The 10,722-nt window shown below is 35.7% G+C and overlaps 1 gene segment (V, D, J or C); it reads right to left on the bottom strand.

Moving 5' to 3' along the window:
* The window catches only part of LOC127181667 (Ig kappa-b4 chain C region-like), a 106,664-nt gene extending 97,879 nt beyond the window's left edge, over nucleotides 1-8,785 (bottom strand). Inside the window, exon 1 of the C gene segment in view lies at nucleotides 8,696-8,785.
* Between the last annotated feature and the right edge of the window lie 1,937 nt (nucleotides 8,786-10,722).

The following is a 10,722-nucleotide window of genomic DNA, read 5'->3' as shown; positions in this document are numbered from 1 at the left end:
AATCTGACTCATCAATTGGGATATGTTTCTTGGCAGTACAAGAGGTTTTTGTTTTAAAAAACAAAACAAAAAAGCATTTACATTGTGAAGACACACTTTGCATTGAACTGCATGCTTCAGTGCTCTGGAGTACTTTATATATTTGTGAGTCTATGATTTTATGACTGATAGCTGTCCTTTATCATAACAGATCCTAAAGCGAACATGATCTTAATAGCCGTCATTACTTGGACACTCACAACCTGCACCTGGAGTAAGTATATAGAAATTCATATCATCAGCTGATAAAATTCCACAGTTTCTGATATAAAGATCTGATATAAAGAATTAGTTTATAATTCATGTACATTCTGTACTGTACATACATTTAAAAATGCATATGTATGTATATATATGTATATATATATATATATATATATATATATATGTATATGTATATATGAACATGTTTTCATCTACAAGTCAAGTTCTTTATTGTTACTGAAAATACTAATAATTAAGTGTTCGATTTTTAAATGTGCTCATCAGATTTATATTATTCTACAGTCTTTTCTGTGTCTCGTCAGGTTCCGTAGGGCAGATTCTGACTCAGTCAGAAGATCAAACAGTGAAAGCTGATCAGACTGTCACTATTCACTGCAATCATAAACCAGCTATGGACTGTGTTAAAAAAGATACCTCTCAGTACTGCATGGCCTGGTACCATCAGATTCCAGGAGAAGTTCCTAAACTCCTGATTTATGCCACATCAGACAGAGCTTCAGGTGTTTCTTCTAGATTCAGTGGCAAAGAAAGTGGAAACCACATGGATTTTACTCTGACCATCAGTGGAGTCCAGCCTGAAGATTCAGGAGTTTATTACTGTCAGAGTCAACATAACAAGGGAGTCTCTGGCACCATAGACTGGGTGTTTGCACAGTGTAAAATCATCATACAAAAACCTTCTTGTGTGAGACTGCAGCACTGCAGCTTTGAGCTTCTGCAGATGTTTCATTATTCACATCACTGACTTTACACACAAACATACACATACAAACTCTCTTTAATGCTGGTGATCTATTGTTTTTCATTATTGTCACACACTCCTTAACACTTTCTACATATTCTATTAATAATTAACATCAGAATGTCTTGAGGGTTTCCATATAAAATTACAATCCAATAAAATAATAAAGCAAAGTTCACCATGGCCAAAGCTAATGAAATAAAAAGTTTTCACATCAGTCCCTTGTGAAAAACCACCAGCATTTTACTATGAATTGGTTAGTGGAGTAACAGGGAATCTTTATTATCTTTAAAGTATCTCATATGTAGTATATGTAAGATCATTGACAACTGGGTGTTTACACAGGTAGTGGGAAACTTTCCTTGGTCAGAGTACTGAACATCTTCTAATGCAAGTGTAGGTGGTGAAAAGAGAACGAAAACAATCATTAATTATGACACTCAAGCACTCACAAAGTTTAATTTTGTTTAATATAATTAGTCATCCAGTCCAGTGTGTTTTTATTCATTCTACTCCATCATCCATCTGCTGTATAATGATTTCCATAATTCAAACTCATGATTTTTAATAATATTTCACACATTTTTAATGTACATATTCATTAATTAATTCATTCATTGTTCTGTGAATGTGTGATTGTAGATTTACTGAGCTCTGTTCAAGCTGAGAACATACTGTATATCTTAGTGGTCACTATGAATAATATGCACTAATTTTTGTCTGTTGGATTTTGTAACTTGTCAGTACCTTGTATATCTGTATATATGAAAATTATTTTATCAACATTCTATATTTATTCAACATTATTAAATTGCAGTTTGTCTTCTAGCTAATCATAAATATTTGTGTAAGATACAGCAGCATGTTAGGGGAGAGCGGGGACAATTGCAACAAGGGGCAGTTGCAAAATGGCTTATTTCTTCAAGCAGGAATAAGCTACAGTGATGATATTCATACTGAACATGCTTTATTGGCCCCTCATCCTTCCTGGAAAAAAACAGTCACATGTGACCATTCCTTCTACAAAAAAATATTTTTAATGGTAAAAAATAGTATTTTTTCAAAGATTAGATTTTTGGTCATAGTGTCTAAGTTATTTGTGTGACGTATTGTAAAAACATAACATTTTAATCAGTGTTTTCTGAGCTTCTAATAGGCATAGCTAGCATGTGTCTATGATACTGTGTCAAGCTAATATACCAAATTTCATCACAGCTATTAGTACACGTTGCAACCATCACAACATGCTGATTTGCCAACATTGATTTAAAAGCTTGCCATAACATTACATAATTGTAATTTTATGGATTACTAATGAACCCCTTTCAATAGTTAGGTACCTCTCCTTTTTTATTTAAGTGAATAGGGTAAATGTCTACTTGTTCCTTGAGAATGTTTTTCCATTTACTTTTCTTTGGTTTTATACAGCCAGTTTACCTTATTGAGGACCCTGTCTGTTCACAAATAAAATAAAGAAACTGTAAAATAATATTTAAGAATGATTTAATTATTTTAATGAATGTTGCAACTGTCCCCTGTTGTGGGGTCAGTTGCAACATTTCACTTTGTCTATTCAAGTGGTAATTGTATCTATATTATCATATGTACACATGTTGCAGCAATGTGGGTGAGTAGATGACAGATGACTTTATTGCATTACAATTTTGGCTTTCTAATACAAACAGTCTCTGAGAAACTAAAGGAAATACAAAAAGTGTTGCAACCGTCCCTGCTCTTCCCTATTTTGTACAGCATGTATATTTGAATGTTTCTCCATCATTTAGATATCTTTAATGAAATATTGGTGGATTTTGTCATATATTTCACAACCATATTTTTCTCAAAGCAACATCTACAGTATAAAAAAAAAAAAAAATTCTAAAATTGATTTTTTAGAAGTCTGTTGTGTAGTGAGTGTTTTGCATGTTTACTGCTTTACACACAAAACTCCTCTGATGATCAGTGTGTGTTCAGAGAGTCACTGATACACAATACAATCATGTCTCTTTTACTAATTGTGGCTACAATGGGTCTGCTTGCTCAAGGTAAAAAGTTATTTCTTTATATTATCAGGTTGTTGTTTCTTTTTTCAAAGCTTGTGCTTTGTTATAATTTTATTACAAATCTTATCAAATTTTATCTCGTAACTATTAACTTTTTTTATTTAACTTTTTCTATCTCAGTGTCTCATCAAGAGGTCCAGACTCCTCAATCTCTGTCTGTTAAAGTAGGTGAATCTGCTTCTATCAGCTGCACTGCATCTTCTGGAATTGGTTATGACATGAGCTGGTATCTGCAGAAACCTGGAAAAGCTCCTAAACTCCTGATCTACACAACAAGTAAACTTGCATCTGGAGTTTCAAACCGGTTTAGTGGAACTTATTCTGGATATGTATTTACACTGAACATACGTGGAGTCCAGCTTAAGGATATAGGAGATTATTACTGTATGGGGGCTTATAGTGGTGTGTGCACACAGTGAAACAGCATTGTACAAAAACCTCCCTCAGTCAGACGACACAGTGAATGTACTCATGCAGTAATTATGAACTCATTTCCATTAAACGAGAAATGAATTCCATTATATCAGCAGAATATTTAATCAGTCTACACTGTCTATGACTGTGATAATTAATTTTTTCATACAAAAATGCAGAATGACACCCATTTGAAGACTTCAGACTATTAGCCCCATTTTTTATGTAATCTAAGTAAAATAAGCTAAAATTAATCAATAAAATCATCTCATTTCCACTCTGATTTTTCAAATACTTTTAGATTTTTCAAATACTATCACACATCCTAAAAAGAATTACAAACAATAAAAGTGGTATTGTATTTGAGATAAAATGCTTTTATTTGGCAAGCAAGAATAAAACAATCAACAAAAAATGTATAGCATTGCAGTTGTACAATTACAACAGAAAAGAATATATGAGCAATACACTAACAGCCTAAAAAGATTGGTTGTTCAGCTGTGGCTGATTTAGGTCAGTGTGCCAATGTGTGTCATCACTGGTTTCACTGGTTATCATCGCACTGCTGTGTGTTGAAGCTTTTGGTCACTGCATTGTGGGACGGGTGAGTGGCATCACAGCTGATGGTTGTTGCTGTTCTCCACTCACTCTCAGTGAGGCTCAGGCTGCTGCTCCAGCTGTACAGTCCATCATTCTGCAGCTGACTGGGACTCAGATTGACACCAGAGCTCCTGCCGCAGCCGTTCACCTTCCAGCTCAGCTTCCAGTCAGAGGGGAATCCCTTACTGGCCACACACAGCACTGTAGCCTTACCCTGCTGCAGCTCGTCTCTGGAGGGCGGCAGCACGGTGAGAGTGGGACGAGTTGCAGCTAAAGAGAGACAGAGAGATGGAAACTGTTATGTCTTTCACTTCCCTTTAAGAGATTCAACGTTAATCAAGCAGAACTGACATTCAACAGCCTGTAAAATGTAAAATGCAATCACACAAACACACACGTTTGCTTTGCTACTTTAGTGAGGAAACTGCGTAGACAATGATTGATTTTACATCAGGTTAATGATATTTTCTATCACCTACTCCTAAACATATCCGTGACAAAAATGTGCAGACACTAAATTTAAATAAAAACATGATTTTTGATTTATAAGACCTTTTTAATAGTGAGGACCAGTGAAATGTCCTAGTGGGTGGTCAAAGTATTTCACAATATAAGTGAAGACATTTGGTCCTCAGAAGTATCAAAACAAGTACACACACATATAAAATCATATTAGATTCATTCGTTAGGCAAACACTTTTATGCAAAGCAACTTACATTGCATTCCTACTTTATCAGTTTATGCTTTCCTTTGGAATCAAACCCATGACCTTGGCATTGCTAGCACTGTTTAAACTCTAGGCATGGTTATCTTTATTATTTCAGGTTTCTATTTTTCATTTGTCCATATTATTATTAAATGATTTATTGTTAAAATTTCACTGTGCTACTTAGAGTTAATTATAGTTGTGTGTAGACTGAAAGCTACATCAGATGAAGACACGTACAGTATAACATTGATTAAAACGTTTTCATTAATCTTGAATTATTACAAACACTTAATCATTAATTTACCATTACATAATCATTAAAAACAATTAATAATAGTAAATATTTTGAACTTTCCATAACTCCTAAGCTGTTCTACTATCTTTTCATGTGTAATAAAATATGTTTTCTTGTTTGCCTCTGTTAAAAAGATTTGTAAAGGAGAGTAAAATACTGCATAATCACACAGACATTAGCTTTCTATTTCATGCTAAACAACTGAACATATTGTTTGTTTATCATTCAGATGGATAAAATGCCCAGTAATAAAAAGTGACTGTTTTAAACTGGTCTGAAGGAGAAATAAGAAAAGTGTGCATAATTGTTGCACCAGAATAAAACAATGATGTACAATGATTTATTGTTATATTAGTCATTGGTATTATTTTTAAAATGTGTTTTAAACATAAACAAATCCTCTCGTTATTTCAAAGTAGTGTTTTGCTTTTTAAAATGGAAATAAATGTACTTACTTCCAACTGAGAGTCGAGTGCCTCCACCGAAAGTCCTCCACTGTGATACAAAACCAATCAACGGCTGTACAAAAACTTCCTGCACTAAAACTGACACTGACAATAACCAATTTTCTATTCACAGCTGACAGTAAAAAGCATTCAGATAATGCTACATAAATAAACCAGTTACATTTCAATCAATGTAAAAAAAAATAAAATAATAATATTTTAGGGGAGAGCGGGGACAGTTGCAACGAGGGGCAGTTGCAACATGGCTTATTTCTTCAAGCAGGAATAAGCTACAGCTATGACATTCATACTGAACATGCTTTATTGGCCCCTCATCCTTCCTGAAAAAAAAAAAGGTTAAATGTCTACTTGTTACTTGAGAATGTTTTTCCAGTTACTTTTCTTCGGTTTCATACAGCCCGTTTACATTATTGAGGACCCTGTCTGTTCACAAATAAAATAAAGATGTTTTGCATGTTTACTGCTTTACACACAAAACTCCTCTGATGATCAGTGTGTGTTCAGAGAGTCACTGACACAATACAATCATGTCTCTTTTACTAATTGTGGCTACACTGGGTATACTTGCTCAAGGTAAAAACTTATTTTTCTATATTATATTATATTATCACATTTAAAGCTTGTGCTTTGTTTTATTATTACAAATATTTTATCTCTTATAATTGTTTTTATTATTAATTATTATTTGATCTCTCTCTCAGTGTCTCATCAAGAGGTCCAGACTCCTGAGTCTTTGTTTGTTAAAGCAGGTGAATCTGCTTCTATCAGCTGCACTGCATCTTCTGGAATTGGTTATGACATGAGCTGGTATCTGCAGAAACCTGGAAAAGCTCCTAAACTCCTGATCTACAAAACAAGTAACCTTGTATCTGGAGTTTCAAACCGGTTCAGTGGAACTTATTCTGGATATGAATTTACACTGAACATACGTGGAGTCCAGCTTGAGGATGAAGGAGATTATTACTGTATGGGGTGTTATGGTAGTTTTGCACTGGTGTGCACACAGTGAAACAGCATCTTACAAAAACCTCCCTCAGTCAGACGACGTGGTGAATAACTCATGCAGTAGAACTTATGAACTAATTTCCATTGAAACAAGAAATTAATTCCATTGATATCAGCAGAATGTTTAATCAATCTTATGACCTAATAATTACTGTGATTTTTATTAAAAATATTAAAATACTGTGTTAATTAAATGTATTAAATATTTAAACATAGATATCTCTTTTCCTGTAAAAGATATTTTCAATATTAAAATGTTCTCTACATAATGCTGCTGATAAATATCACATGTTCTAAATAATAATAAATAAAAATAAAGAAAGGAAGAAAGAAATAACTATAAAAGTGGTATTTCATATTTTGGGTGATTTTTGTTTTAAATGTTCATAGAATTCAACACCATATTTGAGACAAAATGCTTTTATTTGGCAGCAAGAATAAAATGAGTAACAAAACTTGCACTGTAGTTGTAGAAATACAACAGATAAGAATATACGAGCAATATACTAAAAGCATGAAACAGCATACTAACAGCAGTGTGTGTGTGTGTGTGTATTTCATTCATTGCACTGCTGTGTGTTGAGGCTTTTGGTCACTGCATTGTGGGACGGGTGAGTGGCTTCACAGCTGACGGTTGTTGCTGTGCTCCACTCACTCTCAGTGAGGCTCAGGCTGCTGCTCCAGCTGTACAGTCCATCCTTCTGCAGCTGACTGGGACTCAGATTGACACCAGAGCTCCTGCTGCTGCCGTCCACCTTCCAGCTCAGCTTCCAGTCAGAGGGGAATCCCTTACTGGCCACACACAGCACTGTAGCCTTACCCTGCTGCAGCTCATTTCTGGAGGGCGGCAGCACTGTGAGAGTGGGACCAGCCGCAGCTAAAAGAGAGACAGAGAGATGGAAACTGTGAAGTTTCATTTTCCTGAAAAACAGCTCTATCAGTCATTCTGAGTGTCTTTCACTTCCCTTTAAGAGATTCAAAGTTAATCAAGCAAATCTGAAGTGCAACAGCCTGTAAAATGCACCAACAATTACATCCACACTAGCACATATTTTTATGAGGACATTGCATAGACTTCCATTGATTTTATATCAGGTTGATGATATTTTCTATCACCTAACCTAACCCCAACCCCTAAACATACCCATCACAGAAGCATGTGCACAACATCAGATTTAAATAAAAACATCTTTTGGCAGATTTATAGCACTTTTTAATAGTGAGTGGGTCAAAGTATTTTACAATATAAGAGGGGACATTTGGTCCTCAGAAGTATCAAAAAAAGTACACACACACATCAAATCAAAATAATCTATATTATACTTATTCATTTGGCAGACACTTTTATGCAAAGCAACTTACATTGCATTCCCAGTATTCTTTATCAGTTTATGCTTTCCCTCGGACTCAAACCCATGACCTTTGTGTTGCTAGCACCACACTGTACAGTTTGAGCTGTAGGCATGGTTAGCTTTAACAATTCAGGTTTCTATTTTTAGTTTGGTAATTTTATTATAATCATTATTATTTTTAATTTACTGTGCTACAGTTACTCATAGCTGTGTGTAGACTGAAAGCTACATCAGATGAAGACACATACAGTATGACATTCATTTAATTAAAAACGTTTTCATTAATCTAGAATTACTACAAACATTTAATGATTAATTTACCATTTAATAATCATTAAAAATAATAAAATAAATTGAAGTTTCTGTAATTCCTTAGCTGTCTCACTATCTTATCTTTTAATAAAATGTTTTAATAAAATAATAATGTTTTCTTGTTTGCCTCTGTTAAATAGATTTGTAAAGGTGAATAAAAGATTGCTCATACAGACATTAGCTTTCTATTTCATGCTAAATAAATGAAACATGTTTGTCAAATATAGTTTACCATTCAGATGGATGAAATGCCAAGTAATAAAAAAAAGTTCAGAAAGTTTAAAAACTGGTCTGAAGGAGAAATAAGAAAAGTGTGCATAATTGTCACACTAGAATAAAACAATAATTTACAATGATTTATTGTTATATTAGTCATTGGTATTATTTTAAAATGTGCTTTAAACATAAACAAATCCTCTTGTTATTTCAATTTAGTGTTTTATTTTTTAAAATAGAAATAAATGTACTTACTTCCAACTGAGAGTCGAGTGCCTCCACCGAATGTGTACCACAGTGATACAAAACCAATCAACGGCTGTACAAAAACCTCCTGCACTAAAACTGACACTGACAATAAGAACCCAATCAAAACAGGATTTAGACTTTTGAACATTATAAAAATGTAACAAAATACAAACAACACTTGGAATGTATCAGTTTCCCCATTTTTTAACACATTTCACATTACTCCACTCTGTTTTCAATCTTACATTACATAATCCTATACTCAGATGTTAATAAGCCATTATGCATCTCTATAACGTAATGGAGGACGCACAGCACGTCCTGACCTTGTTGTCATGCCATTTGTAGGCCTGACAGTAGGAAGTTCTATTTGGGATTCACCTCTAGAACCTTCAGAACGTTCAAACTGAATAGGGGGTAATGTAACATCTCTCTCTTGCATCAGTTGAGCTGGTCTTACAGGCTCTGGCACAAAAGAGTCATGAAAACCATAAGGTCTGGAGCCTGATAGTGCTGTAAGTGGAGGCCGTTCACCTTGAGGGGATGTCAGAAGTGGACTAGGTTCAGGTGACCACGCAGAGCGATAAGGTTTTAATCGATTATAGTGAATGACTTTAGGCTTTGACCTAGAATCAAGCAGATCTTTCACTTTATAAGTTACTCCCATGTCACCTGTCGGTGAGTCTAGTCTGCTCAAGACTTTGTATGGACCAGCCCATTTCGGAGAAAGTTTATGTCTTGACAGAGCCGGAAGGTCAACCCATACAAGATCATTAGGTTGATAAGCTGTATGCCGAATGTGACGGTCGTAGTAGTGCTTTTGCCGCATTCCAGCTGTCTGGATATTGTCTGCCACAGAGGTAAAAGCAGAACGTAGTCGTCCAAGCATAGAATGCGCATACTCATTCGGAGTTCCAGATGTAGCCCTGGAAGTTGCTGGGGGTATACCAAGAAGAAAATCAGCAGGTAAGCGAGCTTCTCTACCATGCGCCAAAAAGAAAGGTGTATGTTTGGTTGAGGAATGAACACTTGTATTGTAGGCAAATTCGACCTGTTTTAAGTGGTCATCCCATTCCCCTCCTTTGGTATACAAATATTTTGCCAGCTGATCTTTCACGGTTCGATTAGCACGTTCCACCATACCATCAGACATGGCATGATATGGTGAAGTTCGCGTTTTGTGAATCCCAAGCAGGGAACACAGGTCTTTTACCAAGTCAGAATCAAACTGCCGACCTTGATCAGTGTGCAAACTCTGGGGCACCCCATGTTGGCTCACATAATCTTCAAACAAGCATTTGGCGACAGTTGTTGCACGCTGATCGGGAAGTGCATACAGATTTAGGTATTTCGTAAAGTAATCCATTACTACAAGCACATAACGATTTTCTTTACGGGTAATAGGCAACTCAGTCAGATCCGCAGCAACTTTCTCAAAAGGCGTGCTTGTCACTATGTTTTGCATTGGGGCCTGCTGATGTGGTGTTCGTGGTCTTCTGGCCTCACAAGCCTGACATTCGGCACACCACTGTGTAATGTCCCTAGAAATGTGGGGCCAGTAACATCTCCCCAGGGCACGTTGCATTGTCTTTTGTGCACTAAAATGTCCAGTAAGGGAATGACCGTGCAAAAACTCAAACATATTACGCTGTAGTGCAGGTGGAACTACAACCTGCAGAATCTGTTCACCCGGTGGAGGTCTGACACGTCGGCAAAGAACAGAGTCTACAAAGATAAGCCTTGGGAATTCCTTCCAGAAATGGCGAAACACGTTAGAGATACCTTTGAGCTTTGCATATGGAGGTCTCTTCTTACTTAACACCCATTCGGAGACTATGCTCAAAACAGGGTCAGCTTTCTGAGCTTTCAGTATATCTCCACTATCCATATTGAGGGATGTAACAGTGGAAAAGGTAGAGACAACAGAATTTGATTGCTCAAACCCAGAATCTGCACTAGAGGAAAAAGGTTGGGTAGACATAGGAGGCGACTCCACTACCTCAGTCTGCGTCGAAGCAGAAACAAAATTGACA

Source organism: Labeo rohita, chromosome 19 (genome assembly GCF_022985175.1).
Source record: "Labeo rohita strain BAU-BD-2019 chromosome 19, IGBB_LRoh.1.0, whole genome shotgun sequence".
Lineage (NCBI taxonomy): Eukaryota > Metazoa > Chordata > Actinopteri > Cypriniformes > Cyprinidae > Labeo > Labeo rohita.
Note: the sequence above shows the minus strand (reverse complement) of the source record. Positions and strands in the feature narration are given on the sequence as shown.